Genomic DNA, 8,263 nt, shown 5'->3' on the forward strand with positions numbered 1-8,263 from the left:
GCTCCGAGTGGTAGGGGTAGGGGTTGGGGGGGGGTGGGGGTGGGGGGGACAGGAGGGATGAGGAGGAGGAAGAGGAGGAGGAGGAGGGGAGGGCAGTCTCCGAAGAAGTCGTACGTGTCACAGATTCAGGGCTCCCTCGGCTTGCGGTGTGCGGTAAACTGCAGGGATAATTCAGCAAGCGGGCAAAACCAGCAGAGCTTCTAGAGAAACAGCAAAAAAAAAACAACCTACAGACATATAAATGCATTCATGACACATTGTACTGATTCCTGCTCATGCATCTGCTCTCTCTTACCATTTGGCATCGGGGTTATTTTAGGTTGCATCCCCCTTCTGAGGAAATTTGGGGCGCCTGGCCATCGGCTTTCATCCGTGTCACCGCCACTTACAGCCTGCTTTCAAAATCATGCACGGAAGATGTAAGACAAAGACACCAACATATGTTGAGCTTGAAGAACAGATATCCCTAAATAATTTAACAGTGAAATGATCAAGTCCGTCTTTTTTTCTCTCTCTCTCTCTTCCTTTGCGTCTAAACAGAAGTCGGCAGTGATGAAACGCGCAGAACAATCCTCGCAGATGCTCAGGAGGAATCTTCTTAAGCGTGCAGACAACCTTTCTGCTCCCCTAAAGCCTGTTCGCACATCGTCTTCCAGCCGTCACACGTTGTAATAATCACAGTGAGATGCAGCCGAGGAGACTGCATGGACTATCAGCGGATAGCAGCGGTTCAAGAGATGCAGCATCCTCCGGAGAAAGGTAGAGATGCTCCGGGAACGCAGCAGCAGCAGCAGCAGCAGCAGCAAAAACAATACGTCCTGATCTCTCCTTTTCCCTCACATTTTCCTTTACTCAATCAGTACCGATGTTTCCCCTATTACGCACGCCCTTCTTGTTTGTTGTGCCATGTTATTTCCTCTAATTCTCCTTATAACCTAACACAGCGCTAAATAAGGGCGCAGGGAAAAACGTGGAGTGGATCCGGGGACGTTTTACTTCGCAGCAGGTCAGGGTGGGGGGGTGGTGGTGGGTGGGGAGTCTACTCACTGGCACCCAATTATCTACAGTTATAGAAATATTTTACAGTGGTCCCCACAGTGTGGTTCTTGGGTCCACAGAGGGTCACTGAGATCATTTTTTTTGTCCCATATAAGCTTAAAACTTTTTTATTTTACTCCTCATAGAAATGGGCACAGTGTAGCATCGTTAGACATGGACTGTTCTGTCCAGAAATATCATTAACCACACAGAGTTGGTATAGATAGTCACCTAATTGTGACCTGAACCTAAAATTATATAAAACTCACTGTTCCTCCTCTCATCCGTTTCAGGCACCTGAAGGGAAGTTTGACAATCAAATCTATGACGCACAGTTTCTCTTTGTCCCTTGAGGGAATTTATCTCATCAGTGGTGGAAGAAGCATTTTTGCTTGTGTAGTAGCAACAAGCATAAACAAAACTCCTACAAGTATTATTCTTCATTTAATTTAAGAAAACTAAAGTAAAAGTAGGTAATCCGATTGTGAAGAAGTGAAATTATAGATGCATATAGGTGTTACAAGCGTTTTATGTTCCAACTGCAGTTGATGCTCAGCTGAACTACTTTATATTGTATAATGTAGGGTAGTTTCATCTATAGCGATGCATAGTAGGATATTTTAAGAGCTTATTAGGCTGATACAGTATGTTTAAAGCCACTAGTGAAGCTGTCAAATGAATAAAAAGGTCACTATTTCCTCTGAAGTTGCACAAAATTATCAGTATGCCTCGAAATTGATGATGACAGCCCTTGTACTGTGTTTTTTTAAAATCATTTTTAGACTCAATTGGCTTCTCTCAAAGGGTAAATAAACCCACTCACTGTCTCAACCACACCCTCAAACTTGTTCTGACATATGACAAAAATGTCTTCACTTGATGTCTATCTGATATTGCTGTAACTAGATTTAAGGAAGCGATTCCATCAGCACTGAATTCAATGCCATGTCTTAATACAATAGAGGACTCTACTGCTAACTTCAGTCCCTCTCAAATTGACCATCTTGTTGATAATCACTGTGAGTGATAATTGACTCCATCACCCCTTTAATTAATGATATCACTCCCAAACCTGCAAATTAAAGCAAGCATCGCGAAAATTTGAAAGGATATGACATTCCACCAAACTGGAAGAATCTTGCTTAGTCTGGAAAGATAGTCTTAAAACATATAGGAAGGCCATCTGTGATGCCAGAGCCGCCTATTACTCATCATTAATAGAGAATAAAAAGATTCTTCTCAGCACTTTGGCCGGGCTGACAAAGAGTCATAACTCTATTGATCCATGTATTCCTAAAGGCTCTCAGTAGTAACAACCTCATGAGCTTAATGATAAAATTCTAACTATTAAGAGTCAAAATTCATCACATCCTGCCCTCAAACAACACAGGAACCTTAGAAACAGCTGTAAAACCTGATATATGTTTAGACTGTTTTTCTCCGACTGACCTACTCAAACTAACTTCAACAATTTAAACCATCAACCTGTCTCTTAGACCCCATCCCAACTGGGCTGCTTAAGGAAGTCTTACCCTTAGTAAGCAGTTCTGTATTAGATATGATCAATCGGTCTCTATTAACAGGTTATGTACCACAGTCCTTTAAAGTAGCTGCAATTAAATCTCTTCTTAAGAGGCCTACTCTTGATTCAGGCGTTTTATCCAACTATAGACCTATATCTAATCTTCCCTTTCTCTCTAAGATCCTTGAGAAAGCAGTCGCCAATCAGTTGTGTGACTTTCTACATAACGACAGTTTATTTGAGGATTTGCAGTCAGGATTTAAAGCGAACTATGACACAGAGACAGCAGTGGTGAAAGTTACAAAGGATCTCCTAATTGCGTCAGACAAAGGACTTCTCTCTGTACTTGTCTTATCTTAGTGCTACATTTGATACCATTGACCATCACATCCTAACACAGAGACTGGAACATTTAATTGGCATTAGAGGGACAGCATTAAGCTGGTTTAAGTCCTAATTATCAGATTGATTTCCGTTTGTACATGTTAACAATAAATCCTCCATGCAAGTTAGACTCGGAGTTCCACAAGGCTCTGTGCTTGAATCTATAGAATTCACTTTATATGTGCTTCCTTTAGGTAATATTATTAGTTCATAGTTATTTCGATGAAACCAGATGAAACCAATCAGTTAATTAAACTCAGAGCATGTCTTAAGGACTAAAGACCTGGATGACCTGCAATTTTCTGCTACTAAACTCAGACAAAACTGAAGTTGTAAATTGTGCTTGGCTTTAAACACCTTAGAAACACATTATCTAATGATAGATCTGCTCTAAATGGCATTACCCTGGCCTCCAGCACCACCGTAAGGAATCTGGGAGTTATCTTAGACCAGGATATGTCCTTTAAAGAACCACTCCAGCCACTGTTACTACCTGTTAAACGGCTTTATTTTATAGTAAATGTCTGTAAAATGTTCCTCCTCAGGTCTGGTTCTACGTGGATGCAAAAGCCTGCATTGCAACTTCAGTTCAATATTTTGCACCCTCAGCTGAAATTTGAATAATGAAGGCCAAGTGTGCAGCGTGGTAGGTCTGACTGCATGTGTGGACGTCTCCACGCGCACCTGCCACCCGTTATTTTGGTTCATGTATGTGCAGCAGCGCAACGTGCAAACGGGCTGAGTGAATATAGATCAACCGGTGTGTTGATTAATAAATAGTCTCTCAGCAAGTCACATCACGTCTCTCTGTGTAGCTGTGAAACACTTGTGCCGATCACAGTTAAAACGTGATAACGACAGCTCAACAAGCGGAAAGCTTTTCTTCAGGAAATGTCTGGATGCTTCAGAGCGTCACGACATGAACACACATCACCACAAATCTGCAGCCAAAGACAGATGGAGTAGTGTTTTTCATCAGTTAGTTACTATAATAACGACAGAAATGAAGAAATTAATTTGGTGAGGCCGTTATTTCAGCAATAATTCTAATGTATCTCACCTTGTAAATGGTCACATAGTTATTAATGTTATACAACAGCATTTGAATCGTAATGTGTCTCAAGGATAAAACACGAGACGCTACTTTTGCTAAAAAGAAAGTTGGAAAAAAGGCTGATGAGCCCCGTTAACTCGACGTCTCCTTCATAAAAAAAGCAGAACATCGAGTGATAAACGACCGGTATGATGTGTGTAGAGATGTGTGTGTGTGGTTATACTGGAGCAGCCCGGTGTCATCAGGTGATTTAATGAAGGTAAACACAGTGAACAGTCGTGCGTAACGGCACTGCGCTCTGACGCGGCACTTCTCACAGGCTGCAGATTTATCAACATATCAGTCTTGCTGACCTCAGATGCTGCAGGGATTTAATGAGCTGAAGGAGACGCTTTTCATACTGTTGTGGACAGCAGATACTGTAAAAATCACCCACATTCATTTAGCCTATAGATCACTGCAGACTGATTTTTGCCTGCTTTAACCACATTAAACGTTATTTTCTGTGCCGATTTTGGTTGGAGAGTGTTTAAAAATAAATGATTTATATTTTGAGCATTAATCTGTTGTTGCAGCACGTCTGCAGTGAGTAGCCTACTGAGTTTGAAACACAGGCGCCTGATAGTTTATCAGTAGCCTATGTGACGCTCACAAAAACAGAGATTTGATGAGGATGACATATGATTGCAGCGTCCTACTCATACGTCATTGTTCCGTTTAGAAACATCTTAAACTTTTGAACATTGAGCGCAAAATCGAGTTATTTGTCAAAATATATTTGGCAAAACAGTGTGGCTGATCTAATATCTCAAAAATGTGAAAATATACGGCAAAAAATCAGGCACATCCGGTCTCAAAAAGATGCACAAAAACTAGTCCATGCATTTATTTTTTAATTCTAGGCTGGATTATTGTAATTCCTTATTATCATGCTGCCCCAACAAGTCTCTAAAGACTTACCAGCTGGTCCAGAATGCAGCTGCACGTGTACTGACACAAACTAGACAAGGAGATCATATTTCTCCCATTTCAGCTTCTCTGCACTGGCTCCCTGTAAAATCCACAATAGAATTTAAAATCCATCTCCTCACCTACAAAGCCCTTAATGGTCAGGCACCATCATATATTAAAGAGGTCATAGCACCCTATTACCCCACTAGAACACTGTGTTCCAAGAGTCCAGACTTACTTGTGGTTCCTTGAATCTCCAAAAGCAGAATGGGAGGCAGGGCCTTTCACTATCAGGCTCCTTTCCTGTGGAACCATCTTTCAGTTTCCATCCAGGAAGTACCCTCTTTAAGTTTAAGAATAGACTTAAAACTCTTTAGGCTTACAGTTAGGGCTGCGCCTAGTTATGCAGCTACAGGCCTATACTGCTGAGGGGACTTCCCATGATACACTGAGTTCCTTTCTTCTCCTCCCCCCCTCTCCATCCGCATGAAACCATGCCCCATTAATACATGTTACAAACTCGGCTTCTTCCTTGGAGTTCTTGTCTTGCAAGTCCCTGTGGATCATGGTCACGGACCGCCTGGTTATGGATCGCAGGCTCCCGTGGGTCGTGGTTGACGTCCACACCTGCTGTTGTTATTATCATTAGTCATATTTCTAGTATTATTATTGTTGTTGTGCTTCTCTGTGTCTTTCTCTCTCAACCCAACCAGTTAAGGCATTCGGCCCACCTAGAGCCCGGTTCTGCTCCAGGTTTCTTCCCGTTTCCTTGCCGCTGTCACCAAGTGCTTGCTCATGGGGGAATGTTGGGTCTCTGTAAATTAAAGAGTGCATGAAAAGTGCCCTGAGATAACTTCTGTTGTGATTTGGCGCCATATAAATAAAACTGAATTGAAAATACATGAGTAAATGAGCTTTGTAGTTTCCGCTGCTGCATCTTAAATTCTGTGGAATATAATTGTGACCCAATTAGGATAAAAACCTCACTGATAGATCTGAAGACCACATGCTGGTAGTATAGGTATACTGTTGAACTGGTGTGGTAAAATACTTTACAGTACTTCATTTCACAGCATTAAAATATGCGAGTTTGTGCAGAAATGGGTCACCCAGTTAGCTGGGAAGAATCAAGGAGCTCGGTAACTCTGCAGCTTATTGAGAGACATGCCAACTCTGATCTGCAGGCAACCCGGGAGGAGAGAGACAGTCTGAGTGCGTGCGTGCGTCAGAGAGACAAAGACAGAGTTAAGAGAGGTATAGCGAGATCAAAACCGGCGCTAGATTGTGCGAGACGAATCGAGAGACAAACAGAAAGAAACATCAAGGGAGAAGAAGAAGAGAGAGAGAGCATCAGTGAGGCACGCACGAGGAGGCAGAGATACACAGAGAAAAAGGGGAAAAGAGAGTTTTAGAAAAAGCGTGAGGAGTAGAGCAGACACTGGGGAGGAATCAATATTCAAAGGGAGAAAAATTCCTAAAGCAGTAGAGAAGAGAAACACACTGAGATGCAGGAGAGAACAAAGAGGGGAAATGTAAGAGGGAGAGATATTGTGACAGCAGCAGAGAAGACGAATGGGTGAAAGAGAAGTGTGAGAGTTGATTTGACTTGATATTTGTTGAAGGGGGTGAACGTGAGTCTCCAGTACTCTTGTCAAGCCCCTCAAGTTACTGTAGAGGTGTTGGTCAAGTGGCGGACAGTTCACGTTCGAGACAGACAAGTTGAACTAAAGTCCACCCCTTGAAAAAAGAGTTAAGTTTAAGTTTGAGACTGAGAAAGAGAGATAACAATTGACAGGTGACAACACAAGAAAAACAAGAATCTGCAAAGCTCAGTTCAATATCTACACGGGTTTCTACTGTACATATAAAACAGCAACATGCACAACTACTGTACCATGTATTTTAGATGATGGTACAGCATTTTACTGCAGTCCCTGTTTTCAGATTTTATTTTAGTCTAGTTTATTGTTTATGAGTGCATTTTGTTGCTTATTTTAGTCCTATCTCATTAGTTTCATCCTGTCCACATGTCAGTGTCTTTGTCTAATGTATGTTGAGAGAAAAAAAAGTCACATTGGATGAAAGCGCCTGGGACATAAATGAAATGTTATATTGACTAATCTATCTAAATCAAGGCATGCAGTGAATATGCATAATACTGTTAGAAACGTTGAGACAACTGACATCTGCAACTTCATGCTGGAGGATGAAATCTGTCATATTTTTGTAAGTGCAGTGTTATTATCCAAGCACATAAGAGGTGATATGAGTCTGTACAGTATGTCTGATATAAGTGATCAGACAGACGCGCCAGCAGATGGACGAATGTGGATGGATGGATGGATGGATGGATGAAAACAAGCTCAGGCTGTGATATTTTTCCTGCTTGTTCTCTTCCGTTTGTGTCAGCACACAGTTGATTTATTCCTTAAATTCAAGCCACAATCTTAGCAGTAGGAAACCCCCCTTGTGTTTTCCTGTTGTGCATATCCTCTGATGACGGATGAGGTTGATAAGATTGTACGTCGCAAAACATAAAATACGTTGTTTTTTTTTTTTATAAATAGCTGTAAATAGCTTCCTCTTTGTTGCATAAGCATCTTAAAGAACACTGTGAACGATGAGTTGTTTATTCCTACGGTCTGTGATGCAATATATGACTCATAAACGTAACCTTGAGCAGCCTCGACGTTTAGCACGACTCGTAATAAAATATTAAATTAACATTTTTACTCAAGTCATCATTTCAGCTCTGAACCTTCATCAAGGACACCGCATGCAAATGTGGATCTGGCACAGTACACAGAATACAAGAACAGCTCCCGCTTTGTGCAAACTGGAGGATTTTGTAATCAAAAACAGAAACAACAACAAGACGCTCCTACACAGTCATGTTTTTCACTTATTTTGCCTCATTAGACATCATCTCGGGACTGCGTATGGTTGTTCTGTTGAACCCCTTAAGGCAGACCAACTTTAGATCCTCATAGTGAATTCGGTTGATTAGACCAATGAACAATAATAACTGAAAACACCTGTGTGGGTGTGCACAGCCTTTGATTGCCTAACAGGAAGTTCCATTAAGTTCCACTGTGGAGCAGGGAAGAACAGAGCGAGTGCAGAACAAAGTCGGCGAGATAATTATTAGTGGGAGGGTGAGGGTGGGCTGGGAGTGATGTCGGGGATTTCATGAGATTATCCTATAAATAGTGTGGCAAGTTTCTTTAGTCATCAACGCCAGTATGTAACTCTGGCACACGAGCGATAAAACCGTTCCAAAAATTAGCCCTGGGCTTATACCTCTGCACAAGTTA

The sequence above is a fragment of the Thunnus maccoyii genome, chromosome 6, assembly GCF_910596095.1.
Source record: "Thunnus maccoyii chromosome 6, fThuMac1.1, whole genome shotgun sequence".
NCBI lineage: Eukaryota > Metazoa > Chordata > Actinopteri > Scombriformes > Scombridae > Thunnus > Thunnus maccoyii.